Source organism: Pan paniscus, chromosome 12 (genome assembly GCF_029289425.2).
Source record: "Pan paniscus chromosome 12, NHGRI_mPanPan1-v2.0_pri, whole genome shotgun sequence".
NCBI classification, from domain to species: Eukaryota; Metazoa; Chordata; class Mammalia; order Primates; family Hominidae; genus Pan; species Pan paniscus.
The window spans coordinates 88,809,399-88,828,991 of NC_073261.2; the positions used below are offsets into that span (position 1 = coordinate 88,809,399).

Here is a 19,593-nt window from a genome sequence, read left to right on the forward strand (position 1 = left end):
AACTCTACAAGCTATCATAGTTAGCACAGGAAATGCACCCATTTGGAAGAATAATTCACTATATGAGGGATCAGTTACTCACTGAAGATGCTCAGTACAAAGAAATAACGTGAGGCACAGGGCATGGTGGCTCATGCCTGTAATCCCAGCACTTTCGGAGGCTGAGGCAGAAGGATCACTTGAGGCCAGGAGTTTTGAGACCCTGGGGGGAAAAAAAAAAGGAAAGGAAGGGAAGGGGAGGGGAGGGAAGCGGAGGGGTGGGGAGGGGAGGGCAGGGGAGGGGTGGGGAGGCGAGGCCAAAGGAACCAAGATAAATCAAACCACCAGGCCCTTGAATGAGCAGGTCCTGGATAACTGTTTAGAGTCCAGCAGTGAAGTCTCATTTAAAAACGGCAGAGGGAGAGAAAGCCTCTAAAAGGCAAGGGATAATGTAGAAAAGTAAAAATAGGTTTTAGAATAAAAATGCCGCTTCAGACAAACTGCCACTCTATATTTGCAAAAACTGTAAAAGAAGTTATTTATTTGGCCATGTAGAAATAAAGTGCTTTTAACAGCAGCTAACAATAGATCACTGAAAAAAATTACATACAAGACATGTGTGTCAGGAATGTCTTTATGTGTTCAAAAGGAATTTTTCATGTGGTATTTTATATATATACACATATTATTTGGACTTATAAAATACCCTATGTAATGAAAACTATGCATAAATATTTATAAAAATACCTTTCTCTAAGTAGGCCAGGAACATTTAATATTTTTCAATAAATTAATATATAAAATATATACATTAGTGCCAAATGGAACATATATTTTGAAATATGAAACCCAAGTAAAATGCTCAGGAATCTGGAGTAGAATCCAGGTATCTGCCAAAGGAAACTTTGGACGAGTTGTCTTTTGAAGAAGGGAAACAATGCTGGGTCTCTTATCTTCACGGACTGTTTTGCTTGTCAAACTTCTAACATCACTTCAGCCGAGTTTCGTATTTGACTTCCAACCTCATGGCCATTTGACCTGCCAACTATTATTTTTCTTTGAGGCTTTTAACACCCCACCCAAGTATTTTGCTTTCCAGATTGTGTGCGTTTCCTTTTCACTTCACCTTAAAGTCAGCCTGGGTTTACAACATCGGCTTAAGGCGCACCCTCTAAGGTTTCAGACAGACCCAGGGCACCGCGGTGATGACCTGAAGCTGATATCTCTCGGCAAAGCCAAGGTGCCCGGGAGGTTCTCCGCGTTGTGCCAGGATTTCCATCCAACCCGAGAGTCTCAGGGCAGAGGCCAGGCCCCCAGCGTCCGACTCCCAGGGGTCCCAGCCCCCTCCCCTAGCTGACCATGCGGGCTGGGACCTCCCAGCCGGAAAACACCGCCCTTTCCTGTCGCCTACTCCTTCCCCAGGCCGACGACTCGCGGAGGAGGAAGAGACGGAGGCCGATTAAGAAAATTAGCATTCATTAACCCGGTTCACGCTCGGGCCCCGGCGGAGGGGAGGGGCGCGCCGGGCGGCGGCGCTGGCGGTGGCCGGGTGACCGGCGGGCGCAGGTGCCACCGCGGGCTGAATTTTACTCTCTCGGGCCGGCAGCTGCGCCACTTGCGCCTCGTCGCGCGTCTGGGGCAGCCGCCACCGGCTTGCCCCAGCTTTAGGCAAATCCTTTTGAAAGACCCTGAGGGAGAAGAAACGCCTCCCTCTGGGTAGGAGAACCTGTAGCGTCTCCTGTTCGTCGCGTGTCCAGTTGCTCAGCCGGGAGCTCCGGCATCTTCAGGGCGCTAAGTCCACTCTCCGGGTTTTGGCTGCAGCTCTGAGGGGAGCGAGCTAGAAACTGACAGAAAGCGACCCTCCCCCTCCGCGCCCACCGGAGCCCGGGCTGAGAGGGACCTGGGGAGCTGCGGCCTGGCCGGGGCGGCGCACTCAGGTGGCCTCGCTCCCCTGCGGGTCACCGCCCGCCACGCCGGAACCTCGCACAGCTAGGTCGGCCTGTTGGGATCGGGAGAGGTGGGCGCACGAGTTTTAGTGCGGGAGTCCGGGGTGCGGGCGGAGTCCTATTGTCCCCGTGCACCCGGGCGGCAGCACCTCCGGGTCCCTCTTTAAACCGAGCGTCCGGCGACCTTTCTTTGTGCTTAGGGAGTCGAAAGCGGCATCTTCTCCGAGAGAAGTCGCCTACTGGGGGGTGGCGCTGGGGAGGTAACAATGGGCGCCCATTGTCCTCCGAGGGTCCAACGGTGACCCCCCCTGCGCGCGCGCCCGGCCACCGGTTGGCCCCGGGCCAGGGCACAGGTACCGCGGCTGGGAGGGTCGGTCCCGCTGCCCGCGCCCTCCGCCCCGCCCCAGTGAGTCCCCGCGCCGCCGGCCCCGCCCCGCGCCGCCCCGCCCTCCGCAGGTTCAGTCCTCGCGTCCTGCCGCCCCGCTCTCAGTCGCGCGCACCTTCTCTCGCGGCCGGGGGACCGCAGCGCGGGGCTAGCCCGGAGACCCGGCCACCGGCCTGGGGCGCCTTCACGCCGTCTCGGAGCGGATAATGCGGTGAGCAGGCACCGCGCCGGCAGACTCGGCTGGATCTGCGCACAGCGGCAGGGATTGCGTGCGCCCGCGGGAGGCCCGGGGCAGCGGCTGGGATCCTCAGCGGCGGCCGGTGAGTCGGGGCAGCCCAGGGCTCCTTCCTCTCTACCTGTCTGTGAGTCTGTCCCGCCCAAGGCCGTGGCCGCTTCCGGCGTGCGCTGGTGTTAGGCTGGGAAACCAGCAGGGAATCGGGATACCCAGGGCATCGCTTTCCCATCTAGTGTCCAACGGAACGAAGGGGACATAAAGCAAGCCAGGAGGGGGTCGGACGGCACTACCAGGACTCAGAGCTCCGCCATTTGTGCCCACTACTTTTCAGGGTGGGGCTGCGCGGCCACATTGCACCCTACGAGCTATTGGCAGAGCCATTCTGGGCGCGTATAGCATTTTTCCATCTGAGAACAAGCCGCACTTGGCTACCGCGCCCCTCGCATCATGGATTGGTACCAGGGCCGCACATGGGTGCATCGCACAGCTCTGCCGTGGCATCGCCTGCCCGGTGCCCTCCTCTTTCTTAATGGAGGACATTGTTAGTGGGGCGCCAACCTGCAGATCTGGATATTGACTTTTTTATTTTTGACGGTGAACAGCTGAGACGTTTACAAGGTTTTTTGTTTTTTGTTTTCTTCCCTTTCTCCTTGAAACTAAGTGGCTTGACACAGACAAGTATCAGACATGTGAGGATGAATGGATCTGGCCATTTTTTCGTTATGAATTATTATACTCTATCCCTCTCTCGACTTTGGGAGGCATGTGTTTCATCTTATAAATAGAAAGTAGCATATTTTTTGGCAGGATCTCCTTTATACTGTGCAGTCTAGGAGAGGTCAGTTTAAAAATAAATATGCACTTGAATGTTACATTACTGAGAGCCAGGCTGTGGCTGGGACAAGCTGCGTGGACAGCAGCATCAAAGCCGGGAGCGCAGCTGTGTTGAAAGGAGTAAAAGCCCCAGAGTGCAGCCCAGGCTGACAGTCAAGTAATTACATTTTGTTTAAAAAAAAAAAAAAAAATTGAGCGAATTAAAATGAGGAATGTCAGGAGGGTATTGCAACATGAATCTTTCCAGCCCTGGCGTATTTGGAGGAGTGGGCTGCTGCTGTGTGCTGAGGGTGTAGGGGGGCTCTAGGGAGGGAACTGATGAATGTGTTAGGGAGACAAAGATTCCATCCCCATCTCCCAGCTCTTAGTTCTCACAATATCCAAGAGTTTCTTGGGAGTACTGCCTTTTAAAAGGAACAAAAATTAGGAGAGCAGCAGATGTCTGTATTTTAATAGCAAAGCCAGTTTTAGGGACTTCCTCTTAACATCACAGGGAGAAAAAAGACTCACCAGGAACCAGCGATGATGCCCCAAAGGTATCCCTAAGACAATTTAAAAGGCTCCTGTAATGTTCTAATTTACACAAGCTCTTTCATCTTAAAACCAGGAAATGTACCTTCTCTTCTTTTCTGGACAGTTCCAGAAGTCTATTCTTTCATACCCCCTGCAATTTGTGTGAGCTCTTATTGGTAGTTAATAAGCTACACAGGTATGTGTGTGATGCATACCCTTTTCAGAATAGATTTAGACACTCAGAAATAAGTTGGAGTAGTTGTGAAATATTTAGCATTTTCATATGTGAAATAAATGATAAAGGCCCTTTCTATAGTCAAGGAATGGTTGAAATTCTTCATAAAGTCTCCCAAAGAATGCGGGTTTCCCAATGGGCCTCACCCATTTGAATAAAACAGCACCAGCCTCTGGGCTCACAGATAAGAACTTTAGAGGAGAAATTTGGAAGCATTTCTGGATCCATGGCAGTTTCTGTTTTCCAATGGCATCATCTGCTAGAGATTTACATGATGAATTCTATGATTAGAACATGGTGCTGAGGCTGTGGCAGCAGCTACAGGCTTGAAATGAGATGAGCTCCTCTTTCCCTCAATCTGAGCAGTGAAATTGTTTCGCGTATCTCTATGGAACAAGTAAAAGCAGCTAGAGTAATAAGTGTTGCACACTTTTTGCTTTTTATTGCACATTTAAGTGTGGTGCAAGATGAATAAATACAAAGCCGTAACAATGATTGCAGAAGGGCTCACATGAGTTCATTTGCCCTGTCTGCGCTCCAGCCTTTCCTTTAATGTGGTGTTTTGTTTTATGTCCAACATGCTCACAAAAGCTGTGCTTTTTTCTTGTATAAAGTTCCTGGTATTCAACAGTGTTGGGGATAAAATTGCTTTCACCTGTATCACCCAAAGTTTTTTGTTTTTTTTTTTTAGCCAGGCCATAGATTTTTCACAAATTCTTTGACCATTAACTGTAACATTTATCCAGTGGGTGGAATATAATTCATAACCTAAAAACCTCCAAGAAGACTGCTCTGATCGTATTATTATTATTATTATTATTGTTATTCAGATTCTTGCTTTCAGTCTGATTTTATCTAGGCCCTGTCTCATTTCTTACTAACCAGAATCCTGTGAACCTGTTTTTCTTTTCATTGATTGAATAAGAAATCTATTTTTAAATGCAGTATGTTTGCCAGAGAACAAGGATAGCCATTTGAAAATACTGGATTCAGCCAGCCACAAAATCTTGTGTGCCTCACCAAGCCATAGAAGACCAAGAATTTTCCCAATATATTGCATTGTTCATTACTTTGGATGTTAAAAGCACTTCCTAAGTGGAGCCCATCCTATGTGTCAAGCACTCTTCTCAGCCTTTTGTCTTGATTATCTTACTTGTTTCTAGCAATCATCTAATGAAAGAACCGTTGTATCCCCATTTTGCTGGTGTAGAGACTGAGGATAGACCAGTTATATAACTTACCCAAAGTTGTGCAGTAAGCAAAACCTAAACATGCGTGTGCAGTTTAACAACACAATATGTGCAGGCATGAGTGGCTAATCCTATGTGAAAGTCAGCAGCTCTTTGGGTTAAAGGGATGGGAAAAAAAAACTGAACTTCTGAAGCCTCCGAGTCAGGCTGCCTGGGCACGTGTCCTAGTTCTGGCACTTAACACCTGTGTGACTTTGGGCAAGTTACCTCACCTTTACCTCAGTTTATCCTTTGTAAAATGGAGATAATATTATTTCCCTGAGGATTAAAGGAGTTAAAAAAGATTATGTACTCAGAACAGTGCCTGGCCCAGAGTAGCCACAAAAAAAGGTTGAGGTTTTCAGTGTTGCTTTTGTTTTTTTCCTAGGTACTTAATACTGGTTCTGTCATGTAATATTCATAACTATTCTTTGAGAGAGATAGTACAGTGGTCCCCAATTACCCGTGGTTTTCTTTTCCAGGGTTTCAGTTACCCATAGTCAACCATGGTCTGAAAATAGGTGAATATGGGGCATTTTAAGAGAGAAAGAGACCATATTCATGTAATTTTTATTACATTGTTATAATTATTCTATTGTTAATCTCTTACTGTGCCTACTTTACAAATTAAACTTTATAACAGGTATGTATGTATAAAAAACAACATAGTATATATGGGGTTCAGTACTGTCCAAGGTTCAGGCACCCACTAGGGGTCTTGGAACATATCCGTGGAGGATAAGGCAGACTATTATATTGCTCTTCTTTTCCAGATGAGAACACAGGCTCAGAAAGGTTTAGTAACGTGGCCAAGGTCACACAGCTAAATAGCAGAAGCAGGGTTTGAACTCAAGTCTTTTTGACCTTATACTAAATACCACACCCCCACCAATGGGGAGGAGGGGCAGAGAAGTTGTTAAATCTGATTTTTGTTATGACTTTTGGCCTCTGGCAAGGAAATAATTTCATATCACCCTGTATCTCACAGTTGAAGATGACAGTAATTGCCAGCCTTGAGGAACACTATGTAAATTATTTTATTATTAAAGATGATTCAATCCCACATATGTGGCATGAAAGTGGATCTAGCATGAACACTGCTAGGGTTAACATAAGCAGTTTAATTTATGCCATAAACGAAGAGATTTACTAGGTGAAAATGTGGGACTCTATGGTGAGAAAGCAAGCCAAGCCACAGCCAGGGACAAGGACTTCTGGTGGCTGGGGATGAAGTGAAGCTCTAGCATAGACTCTGTGCCCGCTTCAAAATTCTGGGGAGCCCGGGGTTGCAGAGTCCAGTAACCACCTGTGGACAATCCCCTCCTTGAAGGCAGGAACCACACTACCTGGGCCTTCAGTCCCGGCACTCAGTGGACGTTTTAGTCCATGTTTGTTGATGATGTTGCTGCAAGAACTCAGCAGAAGAGGAGCTACAGGTAAAGTGAACAGAAAGGCACTGGGCTGTGTCCATGGCAGAAGTCAAGCCCTGTTACAGTTCGGCATATCCCCTGGGCCCTGCTAGATAAGAAACACAGAACAAGGAAACCTTTGAAACCTAGTCCTTACTGCTTGCCCCGGAAAACCCACAGGGCCTGCCTTGGCCTCCACTACTTTGATGCTCTGGGTTTGTGATTAGCTGTGGGGATCAGCTCCAGAGACTTTTCAGATGGAAACAGGGTTCTGGAAAGGACAGTCCGAAGTAACTTAGGTAGCCTCAAAGCCAATGGTTACAGTCTTGGAGCTGTCCAATTCCATTTGAAATCTTCTCCTGTCCCCACCTCTTAAAGGCTACAAAACAAAACAATACCCCACAAACCAGAATAAGTAGCCATGTAGTTCTAAAGCAATAGTCAGGTGCGTTTCTTTCCTTAAAAAAAAAAAAAAAAAGCTTTCTCCTTGATATACTTCAGTGCCAAGTTTCATCAGAGTCACATGATGATGGACTGAATTTGACAGTACCTCTGGTAGAAAAGCAGTTTTCAAATTTTAACCATACAGTTTTATAATACAAAGCATGATGCTGAGATTTAAAAGATTACTATTTCTAAATAGCCAAGTAAACTGTGTGAAAGCTGATGAGTTCCAAACTAGTGTTTGCTTAGTCCTTACTACTTGCCTAAGTCATGAATTAATAGAATTCTAGAATCCCAAATTTAAAACTTTTTAAAAAGGATTTTCAGTGGATTGGGTTTTATTTCCATATTGGATAAAGTTATTATTAGCCTTCTAGCCTTTGGCCCTTTGTTAAACCATGTTGCAGAGATCACACACCTGCAGTTAGGTAACAGGGTACCGCCTAAAGTGTACCTCGAGCCATGAATGGCATAAAAGTATTCTGTGGGACCCCAGTTTGATGAAGGTCCCTTTCTGCAGGACTTTTCAGAACATTTAAAAAGCCAGTGTATACAGTGAATCTCCACAGGGAGGTAGTGTCCAGAGTTTCTCAAATGGTTTTGCCCACTGAGCAGCTGCAGGACCAGCCTGGCAGGAAACACACTCTGGGAAACACAGAACAGAAGCTACATAACCGCAGTATGTCCTACAGAGCCGAAGCAACCCAGGGACATTTTAGTTAGAGAACCAAGGCGTTACAGGAAGAGAGCCATGAGGATGTACCAGGAGATCCTGGCAAATGCTGATAAAACTAATGGAGAATTAAGTGAGGGCAATCAAAAGGGGTGTCTGTGTGTGTCTGTGTGTAGAAATAGAGATAAAAAAAATACCAATTCTGGTCTTAGCTCTGACCCAAATTGTATAACCTTGACCTCTTGGGGTTTTCTTGTTCTCATCCCTAAAATGTAGCATTTGGTGAGAGATGATCTCAGATAATCTCTGGCTCCAGAATCAGTGAGCCAGGATCAGTGGCACCTATTAGCATAGCTATCTTACTACTAATAATGTAAGACTCTGGGTTGAAAAACAGACCCGTGCAGATCTCTGGCAGAGCAGCCTGAGCAAGCGTGGAAGGCAGGGAACTTCAAAGTCAGGCCTCTATTTAGACAGCTTCCACATTTGGGAATCCGTCATGTTCTGGTGACAACCTGAAGGTCCTATTTGTAGACACATCATGCCAATGATAGATCGTTGTCATGAGTTTAGTTGAAAAAGAGCTTTTCTGTCCAAATACATCATAATCATTTAGGCTACATACATTTTTTAAAACAAGCAGAGGCATTTTTGGTGAAATGTGGCTTTGCCATTCAGAATGTGTTTGATTTCTCAACCTTTTTATTTATTTTTTAAACTTTTGTTTTGCCAAGGGTCACTTCAGACTTAAAACATTGATTTTAACACAGCGGGAGATGAGGCTCTAAGCCTTTGGCTAACCAGCTAGTCAGAAAACAAATCCTTCCCCTTCTCTGGGCAGGCTCCATCCCATCACCTGTGAAAAAAAATGGCAGAGTGGGAGGGTGGGGATGGGAAGGGAGGCCAGAGAAGTGTGTGGATGTTCTCCAGGCCCTCTCCTGGCCCTAAACTGTGATTCTGTTCCTCTTTTTTCTTGTATCAGAGGCATTTCCATAGTGTCTTGTATCTTCTCCTATTGTAACACTTATTACCTTTAAATTATCTTCATATATATATATAAAGGGGAGTTTATTAAGGAGTGTTGACTCACATGATCATAAGGTGAAATCCAGTAATAGGCCTAACTTTTAGGTTCGGGGCTACATGTGCAGGTTTGTTACGTAGGTAAACTCATGTCACGGGGTTTTGATGTACAGATTATTTCATCACCTAGGTACTAAGCATAGTACCTGATCATTATTCTTTCTGATCCTCTCCCTCCTCCCGCCCTTCCCCCTCAATTAGGCCCCAGTGTCTGTTGTTTCCCTCTTTGTGTCCATTTGTTCTCATTTAGCTCCCACTTATAAGTGAGCACATGCAGTATTTGGTTTTCTGCTCCTGCGTCAGTTTGCTAAGACTAATGGCCTCCAACTCCATCCATGTTCCTGATTGACGCAAGTGACTGCCTAATTAGACTACTGGCTCCTCAAGGATAGGGACTGAATCTCATTTATCTTGTCATTCATCTTTGCTGCAGTAGGACTTAATGACAAAGTGGGCAGTATAGCCCTTGCTATACTATCTGATTCTTTCTGTAGCATATCTCCTCAGTTGTTGTCAGGTCAGAAATCTTTGTCACTTACTTGCTGTATTAGGGTTCTCTAGAGGGACAAGACTAACAGGATAGATGTATATATAAAGGGGAGTTTATTAAGGAGTGTTGACTCACATGATCATAAGGTGAAATCCCATAATAGGCTGTCTGCAAGCTGAGGAACAAGGAAGTTAGTCCAAGTCCCAAAACCTCAAAAATAGGGAAGCCAACAATGCAGCCTTCAGTCTGTGACCAAAGGCCTGAGAGCCTTCTGGCAAACCACTGGTGTAAGTCCAGGTCCAAAAACTGAAGAACTTGGGGTCTGATGTGTGAGGGCAGGAAGCATCCAGCACGGGAGAAAAATGAAGGCCAGAAGACTCAGAAAGTCTAGTCCTTCCACGTTCCTCTGCCTGCTTTTTTTGTTTTGTTTTGTTTTGAGATGGAGTCTCACTCTGTCGCCCAGGCTGGAGTGCAGTGGCGCAGTCTCGGCTCACTGCAAGCTCCGCCTCCCAGGTTCACGCCATTCTCCTGCCTCAGCCTCCCAAGTAGCTGGGACTACAGGCACCCTCCACAACGACCGGCTAATTTTTTGTATGTTTAATAGAGACGGGGCTTCACCGCCTTAGCCAGGATGGTCTCAATCTCCTGATCTCATGATCTGCCCGCCTCGGCCTCCCAAAGTGCTGGGATTACAGGCATAAGCCACCGCGCCCGGCCTCCTCTGCCTGCTTTTATCCTAGCCACACTGGCAGCTGATTAGATGGTGCCTACCCAGATTGAGGATGGGTCTGTGTCTCCCAATTCACCGACTCAAATGTTAATCTCCTTTGGCAACACCCTCACAGACACACCCAGGAACAATACTTTGCATCCTTCCATCAAGTTCACACTCAGTATTAACCATCACACTAGCTTATTTTTAAGTCCTGCTGTAGTAAAGTTACTCCTTCCCAGGCTACAGAACATTCAAATGCAAGGGGAGTCACCCCAGTCATTTGGTTGTGGTGATAGAGATCATCTGCGGGCCCTGTGGAAATAGGTCAAGCCCCTGCTGGAACCTTCTCAAGATCTCCGCGGAGAGATTGGCAACCCCCACCAATGCTTTCTCGTGCCCTGGGAGTGACTGAGGCAACTTGGCACCCATGTGTCCACTTAGAGCACAGAGTAAGGGTCCTTGTATTTCCTAGTGCTGCCTAGACCTCTCGCCAGCCATTAACAAATAAATAAACATGAGCCATTTATTTATTTGTTATATTAGCGTCAGTCTCTCCACAGTGGAGTGCATCATTGCTGCGGCCTCAACTTCTAGAATAGTGCCTGGCACTTAGTAGGCCCTCCATGGATGTTTGTTGTTGAATACATGAGGGACCAGCCAGGGGCTGGGAGGCACCTGGAAGGTTGGTTTGTTTTTTTTGTTTTGTTTTTGAGACCGAGTTTCACTCACTCAGTTGCCCAGACCGGAGTGCAGTGGCACAGTCTTGGCTTACTACAACCTCTGCCTCCCGGGTTCAAGAGATTCTCCTGCCTCAGCCTTGTGAGTAGCTGGGATTACAGGCACCCGCCACCACACCCAGCTAATTTTTGTATCTTTAGTAGAGACTGGCTTTCACCGTGTTGGCCAGACTGGTCACGAACTCCTAACCTCAGGTGATCCGCCCGCCTCGGCCTCCCAAAGTGCTGGGATTACAGGTGTGAGCCACCGCACCTGACCGTGAAAGGCTTTCTAAAGCTGGCTTCCCATGGGTTGAACTGGCGAGAGGCACATGGCTCACTCTGTGCATGTCGCATCACCAACTAGAGCCTGTTTTCTTGCTCTCAGACGGCTTCAGAATGAAATGTCTTCCAAAAGAGTGTTGATTTTTGGCCTTCTGTTAAGTTTAGTGTAAGTTTATGCTGGTGATGGGGATTTGTTTTGTATTCCCTGTGGGCTCACCCTGGGATGGTGGTGCTTTACTTGCCAGCCTGGGGGAGTGAGGTTCAGAGAGAGGTCTCTCAGGGTGGTGCAGGGAGTAAAGCAGGGACTTCTTTCAAATTCCGTTCTTTTTTCAGAATGGGGAATTAGACTGTTGAACCCAGAACATTTGGGAGTTTTTCACACTATATTTAAAACAATCAGTTTAGGCAGCCAGATCCCAAGGTCTAAAAGGAGTAAGGTTAGAAGGAATCCCCACCATGAGCTTCCAGCTCATCTTCTTCCTTATGCAGCTCCAGCTTTTTGGGGTAATTTATAATGAACATTACCCCTTCCATTGATTTGGGCTCATTGCCTGCCAGGTGCTTTGCCAAGCACTTTATGCTCGTTGTTACCTAAGAAGACTCCCACCTTTGCCATTTGCACTTCACAGATGGGGAAACTGAAGCTCCCAAAGGGAGTCACTACATGGCTCAGGACCCTTAACTTAATACCAGGAAGGATGGGAAAGGGTGATGAAAATTGTATTCGCTGGTAAAAAGTATTTTGATTCTAAGGCTAGTCTTACTTTCCTTAAAAACATTACTTTTTTTTTTTTCTTTTTTGGAAACTTCCTAGACGCTAGATGTTTCTGCAAATAGAATCACAGAGCCCTACCATTTGACAGATGGAAGGACCTTATCTCAGCCCCAGTCTCATTCTGACATGATATAACCAAGGCCTTAAGTGTTTAAGTGACACAGAGCATGAATCTTCCTCCTAGGCCCAGCTCTGTCAAACTTTTTTTTAAGCCAAGGAAAAGAAAATCTTAAGCCTGACATATAAGCGGATAATAACATAATTTCTTTGGTTAAAAAGGAGAGAGATTGGCCCTACTTATCAAGTATTTAAGAAAATAACAATATGCCCTTTTGTTTTTTCTCTTCTCTCATACATCACTAATTCTGGTGGGGTCTGTCCAGAGACCCTCAGATGGCTATGACTTTTTCAGCCACCTCCTCGTGCTGTCAGCTCCTGGTAGCCTTGCCGTCCAGTTTATAAGCGCCAGCAGCCAGAGCCTGCACCACTGTGCGCAAATGGGATTATGTAATTAATTTTAACCCAAAAGCAGGACTTCTATTCATCATCATTCAGTTCATTCCTGTGGGCTTCATCCAGCCCCAGCTCTCGGTCCAGGTAATTCTGAACCCCAGTTAGCCACTGGCACAATGAAGCTCCCTCTATGTCTCCTGTTTATCTTCAGATTTGATAAGTGCATCTCCTGTGTCTTCCAAGTCACTTGCCCTATTAATAAGATCCCTTTAAGGCTTGGCTAAAATTGGCAGATTACAAGTAATTGACCCATCTAGCAACTGTGTCATGTATGTAAGCAAGTGAGGTGCCAGTGAACTTTTTATCAGTGCCTACTGAGCATATATCCCCTAAGTGTTCAAAACCCAGACCTTTACTGAAGATACATGTGATAGTAGTCACAAGTAATTGTCTCTTCTTTTTGGAAAATCAAATCATTTGCCTGTGTGTGTATATATATATATACACACACTATATATATACACACACACACACACTGTACACACACACTATGTATAGTATACATACATATACATACATACATACTACTCCCTATAGTTTTTCACAAGGTTTTCATAAATGGTTTCATGATCAAAAGGAGACAAGTGATTTCAGGACCTTAGGCTCTTCCTTACTCATCAAGCCTGGAAATCTGGACTCCCATATGGTATGAAGTCCCTTCCAATGATTACTGCTCCACTCTGGCCTTCCATTTCCCTTTGACAGGGTTAGTTGTGCCCACTCCCTAACCCTACACCCTCCAGATCCCATCATTTCCAGGTCTGCCACTTTGAGGTTCATTCCATTTACTTTTTTTTTTTTTTTTAACCTTAAGGTAGAGGCAAAATAGAAGTTGAATAAATCAGAGAAGGTAACATTCCCCTTTGGTCTCAGCTTCCTTTTTCCTTAAAAAGTAAAACCAAATGAACAAAAGTAAAACCAAAGTAACTTAAAATGAACTTTAAATGGAAGTAAAAGGATTTTCCTCTTAAAATCATCCATAAGATAAAGTAAGTGGGTCAACAGAATTTAGGAGAAAAAAAATGTTAGATTGTTTGTATTTATTTATGTCTTAAGGTCAGGGGCTACTGTAAGAGATCCCAAGTTGGTATGAAAACACCACTTTTATCTGACCTATATAGCAGTTGTTGTAATTTTCCCAACTCAGGGACGTTTCATTTGTTCCTAAGGCTGGAAGAGCCCCAGCTGAAGATAACCGATGCGTGTAGATGTGAATGAGAAGATAGCCCCAGCCCTATGTCCCATTGACAGGGGAATTAACTTCTAATCAAGCTGGTGGTAGGAATCCCTTCCAGCTGTGGAGACTGTCCACAGGATCAATAGGAACCATTTTAGCCTCATCTGCAACAATTTTATTAATGAGTGATACAGGCGAAATTTAAGGAGAAAATAGAAGTGTTTATTTTGGCAATGAGAATAGTTTCCCCTCCACTCTGTATTTCAGTGGATAGTCTGGTCTCATTTGGGGAAAAGGTAATGCCTTGTGTTTACATAGCACTGTAGATTTTAACACTCAGCTCTAACACCTGTGGTTATTATAAAGTTTGGGATGATTATCTCCATTTTACATGAAGGTAACTGGTACCCAGTGTATCAGGGCTTCTGCGTCTTACAGGGATGGCTCATGGTTTTGGTCCAGCTCTTTCCCCGCTCAGGCCAGGAACAGCAGTGAGATAGCAGTTTCGTTGGCCCGTACAGTCGGTGTTTCATTTGGTTTGGTTTGGCAAATGTTTTGATAGGTTTATTTTTCCCCACGTATCTGATCTGTGCCAGTCACACATTGATCTTCCAAACAACCCTTTTCTATAGACTGTCCATTGTAGTTTCTTGAGGCTTCCTTGTACATTTTAGGCCAAATGAGCCAAGTTCTCCCTTAACACATTTCCTTTTGAAAAGAGAAAAGAGCAAGTTCATTGTTTCTCCAGGGCCTCATTCTTTAAGTTTGATTTAAGTAGAATCACTGAGTTTGAATTCAGAGGACTGTATTGTCAAATTTTTTTTGAGTCTTACCTAAGACACTATTTGCACATTGCATTCAGGGATAAGAGTTGTATCTCTTTCAAACAGCATATCCACAAATATTTGCCTTAAGATCTATATTTTTTATCTGTATATTTGCCAAAGATCTGTATGGTCCTGTAGAATTACTCTGGCTTGCATTGATACACTGTTAAATTATTACCCTGCATGGATAGGGGAAGGTTCAAATGGCTTACAGATGGAAAAATGAAAGCCTTTACCACAAGAAAAGAGGAGACAGCTTCTTGTTACATGTTTGTTTTCTTCTGTAAGAATCATAGATTCCATCTTGCATTTTCAATAGAGCAGGCAGGGTTAAAGAGGAAGAGGCACAGCAATGTCTTTCAAGCTTTCTCATTTGTTTATCCATTCAACATTTTTTTCAATACCTGCTATGAATAAGATCTCCGTTCTCTCTCCCAGATTATAGCCTAATTGGGGAAGAGTTAAATAAGTAGTGATAATAATCCAGTGTGATAGTTGCTAGGTTTGAGGTGTACACAGGACGCTATGGGAGCTTAGGATGCCATGGGGAACTGGCAGGAGATTCAGTTGCAAGTGTGGCAGGCCCCCCAGATTGCTGAAGTGGGCTTCACAAGCTATTTTATCTTATCTGCAAGCTGTAGCCTTAAAACCCTTGAAAGGTTTTAAAGCAGAGAGTGATAAGGTTACATGAGGATTCTAGGTACCTCACTCTGGTGTAGATTGGAAGATAAGGTGGAAGGACCGGGGAGGCAGGGAGGTAGGTGAAAGGCAAATGTCCTTGTGCAGGAGAAAGATCATGGGGGCCAGGAGTAAGGCTGATGGAGCAGGGATGAATGAGGAGAGACAGTCCAGACAGACTGATAGGACTGTAGGACTTGATGTAGAGATGGAGGCGGGGAGAAGTGTTGGGATGATAGCTAGGTTTTGGAATTGAGTGACTTCTGCCATTTACCAGGAAAGCATAGTTTGGAAGGCAGATGCCTAAGGCAGGCAGGGGGAAGAAAGATGGCAAATCCCATTTGGGACAAGGTTTATGAGTATTATATGGGACAAGGGAAGCAAAGTAGAGAAGTCTGGAATATAAGGGAAGGGAAAGGCCAATCAATGCTTTTCAAACTCTCTGGGAAGGGCCACTGTCTTTTTGTTTGTTTCCAGTTCCAATGCATTGTACAATACTACTGTGCACAAGGAATATGGAGCTTGGGCCACACACAACCCCCATGCAAGCTCAACAGCATACAGCTCCCAAACTTGTCAATAGCCTGTTCAGTAAGAAAAAAATCTGTTGGTCACATGCTTGATGTTATGGCAATGTCAAAAAGATCTTGCTTTCAACTTCTGTTCTTATCTCATCATGGACTGTATGAACCCACTTTGAGTAGCACTGGTCTGGACTTAAGTAGATGCATGTGGGTTGACGGTAGTGACTTGGAAGTTATCCCAAGAGGTGGTATGTGATTGCCGGGGGAATTGTTGAGGAGCGGGGGATGGGCAGCAGCCATCCAACCCTATGAAAATGCCAACATTTAAGACAGGGGTTCAGACTTCTTCTGTAAGGGCTCAGTTAATACTTTGGGCTTTGAGAGCCACATACAGTCTCTGTCACAGGCTACTCAACTCTGACCTGATAGAGCAAAAGCACCTTTACTGGGATTTCTCAACTTCAGCACTACTGAGATTTGAGGCCAGATAATTCTTTCCTTTGGGGAGTTGTCCTGTGCACTGTAGGATGTTTAGTAGCATTCCTGGCTTCTACCCACTAGATGCCAGGAGCACACCACCCGCAGTCATGAAAATCAACAATATTCCCAGACATTGCCAAATATCGCGTAGGGAACAAATATCACCCTCAGTTGAGAACCCCACTGAGCTGTAGACAGTACATAAATGAATAGGCATAGGTGTGTTCTAATAAAACTTTATCTATAAAAACAGGCAGGGGGCCGGATTTGGCCCGCCTGTAGCTTGTAGACCCTTGACTTAAGGGATGGTCAGAAAGAAAACTAGAAGAGCTTATTCAGTAAGATTTGAGGGCCTTCTGTGTCCCCAGCTCAAGAGGAGGCTCTGTAAGTGATTCAGCATAAAAAGGAAGAGAGTTTTCTCAACAGTAACACTCATGTATAGCCCTTTTGCTTACCTTATTCTTTTTGAGCTCACCAGCCACCTGGAAATATCAGGCATTAAAACCACAAAACAGGAAACAACAAATCACATAATACAAGCCCTCCACAACCCCTAAGAAAACCCCTAAGCAAAGCAGTAGCAAGGCTGGATTACGTGAGGTGCATTCGAGTAGACTTCCTCCAGGAAGGAAGTGAGTCTGGAGCAGGTCTCAGAGGATGTTGTGAATAGAGGCTGATGGTAAGAAGGTGGGAGAGCTTTCCATGTAGGGAACACAAGGTTCTTAGTTTCAGGTTAGGAGGGAAATGAAGTGTCAGTTAGGAAGCTAGGGAGCTATTGTCCCCAGTGAAAGCCTGTGATTGTTCACTGTCGCATGCAATGGGCTTCCTCTGGGAAAAGAATGAACAGCACTTAACACGATTTTCTAAGAACAGGATGTTTGTTTTTCTCCTCGAGGATGAGGGGGCCTTTGTTACTTTACAATTCAAATCTTTTGACGTTTACCACAAAGTCAAATCCCTTTTGAGATTCTTTTTGACAATAGCAAAAATACTGAAAAGTCCTAGTGAGTTAGAGATGGAGGGACCAGTGTCTAGGACCCTTCTTCTCATTTTTGGCTTCTGACAAGGTCAGGTTAGCATCTCCACCTCTCATCAGTGTTGCGCTCTTGGTGTGTCATTTCCTCTTGGTGCTGTCAGACTTCAAGATACATAGTCTTCAGGTTGGCAGTCCTTGAGTTATCAAATCGGCAGTGGCTACAGAATGCAGCTATGGCTGCAATCCTAGCTCCTCCACATTTTGGGTGATTGACTGGAGACACAGGCTTCATCTAAGACTGCTTCCTAAGAGGTATGCTCTGAGCATTACATGCCTGCCTGGCCCACAGAAAGCACTCATGCTAGCTAGTACTCTTCACAGGTGTAAATTATTTAGAGAACAAAGTATTTCAGATTTGTCACTTTCCAGAGAGCCTCTGTAGACTTGCTCTAGGGTTTGGCCCCTGGGAGCAAGTCAACCTGGCTCTCATGATGGAAAGTCTGGCAGGGGTTATGGATTTAACACTTGTGAATTTGAAGTTCACTGTGGGCCATGTGTTGTGGGAGGCAAAAGATGAATAAGCTCATGCCCACAGAAGAGCTTTTAGCCTAGTTAGAGGGAAATCATTCAACAAATATATTTGTACTAACACATATACAAATAACGCAAGGATGTTGGCAGTGGAAGTAGATTGAGAGTAGAATGACGACTACCAGATTCCACATATAGCCAGTGCTGGTATCATACAGAAAAGCCATGTTTCAGCCCATCCAAGGAACATGGATTATTGTAGACAGCCCTAGCAGGGTGGCAGAATAGCATGGAAGTCCTGTATTTGTCCCTTTAACCCATCAGAGAACTTGAGAATGTGGCCTAAAGGGAAATGGCTAGGAACTTTGCCCTCCAAGGTAGTATGGGTTAAATGACCATAATCTGAATTTCTGGACAGTGTCAGCTTATTATTTGGGATCATTTGAAATTACCATTACCAGAACTGGAGTACTGCATAGAATAATTGCTGACTTAAATATTAATATTTTGTGAGCAACTGAGAGCAAGTTCCTTGCTTTTGAGCAGAGATTAGAATGACTATCCTGGCTGAATACTGCTGAAAACTTCAGAGTCAAGTTCTCTTCCTGTATTGATATTGTCCTTGCAGCATCACAGACCAAGTCAGATCCATTAGTTGTGGAAACACGTGAGCAGTTCACAGCAATGGCCTTATCAGAGATTCACATCCATGAAACTAGAGTGCCTGCCTGGGTGCTTCTGACCAGCCCTGGTGCCATGTACAACACGTCCTGATAAATGAACCAGGCATGAGAGGACTTGCCCTCCTCCTGCCTTGTTGTAACTGCCAGAGATCTGTGTCCACATTGAGTCTTCCCCAGTAACTCATTTTTATAGGAAAAAAGGCCCTAATGGCCTCTGTTCAAAAGTGCAGACTTGGTGCTATGTGAGGTGGACCTTCTGTCTTCCAATTTTGCTTCTAAGAGATCTTTCAAATTAGATCCCATAAAAATGAGACGTGTACACAAATTAGCACTGAGTCTCACATATGGTATTTGTGGGTCTGTATATAATCAGGGTTGTAAAAGAACAATAAATTCAAGCTGTAGCTGAATCACAAATGAAAGTCCTTTAAAATAATGGAAGGTGAGATGTATCAGACTTTGAATGGGTCTTTAAAATACCGTCTGCTCATTCTGGCTAAGTTCATTTGCATAACAGAGCTCAGCAGCTGGGGAGCCAGCTAATAGAGTTTCATAGTCTTGAAGCTTAGAGCTATGTCCTCAGTTTAGATGATATGGGGAGAGGGTAAGAATCTAAAAATAGAAAAGGCATCTTCTTATCTTCTCAAATGGGTGGAGTTAAACAGACTGAAAATATGAAAAGCATCCCCTTCGGGTTACTGGGTGCTTCTGGTTACACTGATTTCCGCCTTAGAAATTCAGCATTGAACTTAAATGAAAATCTAACACTATGGGGTTTTTTTTCCCCTTCAATTTTAAAATTATTCAGAGAAGCACTCCTACAGAGGTTTGTAAAAGGATTGACATGAGCGCCCACATTGTAGTAATATTTTAGTGTTTCTGATCCCAAAGATTGGCTGGTCATTTCTATATTAGTAAGAAGACTGCCGTGTTCAAAGAGAAAGCTTCTTCAAGGGAAAGTCTGTGTGCGTTTTTCTACGGGAAAGTGACATGGGACTATAAGGAAATTGGCAGTGATCGTGTTCCCATACAGGAAACTCAGAATAAATGGGAACGTGAACACCTCCCTTCACGCACTGTCAGGGAGGCGCAGGGTAACCGCCCTCCCCTCTGTGAGAGCTTCATCCCATGGCCATACTTGCTGTCCCCTCCCCACCCCAGCCCATTCCATCTTTTGAGAAACCTGAGTTGTTACTTGGAGGAGCCAAAATCTTTCCTTGTAGTTTCTGCTTGGTAGCTCTAGGGCCTCCCAGAACAA

General features: G+C 45.0%; 1 protein-coding gene across 3 annotated transcripts in view; it reads left to right on the top strand.

The window, feature by feature from the left end:
* Positions 1 to 1,503: 1,503 nt before the first annotated feature.
* CDC42EP3 (CDC42 effector protein 3) overlaps positions 1,504 to 19,593 on the top strand; it is a 30,585-nt gene continuing 12,495 nt past the window's right edge. The window contains exon 1 of one of the 3 annotated variants that reach the window (XM_003817645.8): positions 1,504 to 1,972. The gene's annotated coding sequence lies outside the window, so the exon portion shown is untranslated. Of the gene's footprint in view, positions 2,631 to 19,593 lie in introns of all 3 variants that reach the window. The other 2 variants (XM_034952951.4, XM_003817644.8) reach the window with 2 other exon arrangements.